This window comes from Chrysochloris asiatica, unplaced genomic scaffold (genome assembly GCF_000296735.1).
Source record: "Chrysochloris asiatica unplaced genomic scaffold, ChrAsi1.0 scaffold00172, whole genome shotgun sequence".
In the NCBI taxonomy this organism is placed as follows: Eukaryota; Metazoa; Chordata; class Mammalia; order Afrosoricida; family Chrysochloridae; genus Chrysochloris; species Chrysochloris asiatica.
Genome location: NW_006408690.1, coordinates 6,376,197 through 6,377,790, shown reverse-complemented (window position 1 = coordinate 6,377,790; position 1,594 = coordinate 6,376,197). Strand labels below are relative to the sequence as shown.

General features: G+C 43.0%; 1 pseudogene; it reads left to right on the top strand.

The window, feature by feature from the left end:
• Positions 1 to 773: 773 nt before the first annotated feature.
• LOC102822247 lies at positions 774 to 1,282 on the top strand (annotated as a pseudogene).
• Positions 1,283 to 1,594: the final 312 nt, after the last annotated feature.

Genomic DNA, 1,594 nt, shown 5'->3' with positions numbered 1-1,594 from the left:
AAATATTTTTGTTCCTTTTGTTATGGATTTTCCAGACAAGTCCCAGAAGTAAATATCAAGGAGATCATGGAAATTTTAATACTGAGACAAACTGTTATAATCTCGCATTCTCAGGCTTGAAAAATAGAGTATGTATGTGCTCAGTACCACCATTGTATCTCAGCACAGAAATGTCCAAGTTCAAAGAGCCCAGCACTAGAGTTAGAAGGATCAGAACCAGACTGCAACCTTCTTCATTTCAGTTCAGGCTGCCCTAGCACGATATCCAGCTCTAGTGTTCTGCATGCTCCCCAGGCTGGTATTCCCCAAAGTTATTGGCTTCCACTCATAGCTTTTGAGGTTTTTTTACCTTCTTGATTTTTAGGTCTTTTGGGCTTTGTGGTCTCTGCAATGTTGCCTTTGGACCTGGCTTCTCAGCTCTGAGTTACAGCTTATGCCATAATGATTCTTACTCTTGGTCTGCAACAGTCCAATCCCCATGAGACACCCTCCTCCAGTGTTTAGAAGACTGAGTTCTACATCAGATAAGGGACACACACACATATACACATATACAATACATTGGATTGCCTTCTTAAAACACTTTTCTGAAAGTTAAATCCATAAGTCAAATACTATAGGAGGGTTTAACACTTAACCTTTTAGAAAGTCTGAACTGACTTACACTCTTCCAGCTTCCTTTCTTCTCCACTCTTTTGTTCATTATTACACGTTTACTCTTGGCCACTTTCATCATCAGTACTCACTTGACCCAGAAACTCCCACAAAAATCATGCAAATCCGGAGGTTCAAATCTCTGGGTCCATTTTAAGAACACCCATAAGACTGCACAGGCCTTCAAGGGTATGCATAGCCGGAAAGCCACCAAGTATCTTAAAGATGTCACTTTGCAGAAGCAATGTGTACCGTTCCGGCATTACAATGGTGGCATTGGTAGGTGTGCCTAGGCTATACAGTGGGGTTGGACACAGGATCAGTGACCCAAAAAGAGCACTGAATTTTTGCTGCACGTGCTTAAAAATGCAGAGAGTAATACTGAACTTATGGGTTTAGATGTGGATTCTCTGGTCATTGAACACATCCAGGTCAACAAAGCCCCAAGATGCAACCCCGAATGTACAGAGCTCATGGTCGGATCAACCCCTACATGCTCTTCCTCCAGTGCTACATTGCGATGATCCTTACTGAAAAGGAACAAATTGTTCCTAAACCAGAAGAGGAGGTTGCACAGAAGAAAAAGATATCTCAGAAGAAACAAACTTACAGCTCTGTAGTAAATTAAGCTTAAAATAAAAGGCAAATAAAAGTAAAAGCAGACCCTAGGACCATCAAGGAAGAAGAGCAGGAGAAGAATGTGAGACCCTATCCAGAGAAGCAGCGGCACCGGGGCTGGAGGCAGCGATGGTGACATGAAGACATGGAGCAGCTGAGGACTCTAGATTCATGGAAGGTGAGGGTTGTTTTCTGGCAGTCAGGAGGCAGGCTTGCAGAATGTGCTCTTTGGTTATTTGGATGATTGTATAGTCCTGAGTGGAGTCCTGGTGTAGCACTGTGGGCTAATGCATGAGACTGCAAAGTCATTTGAACTGCAAGG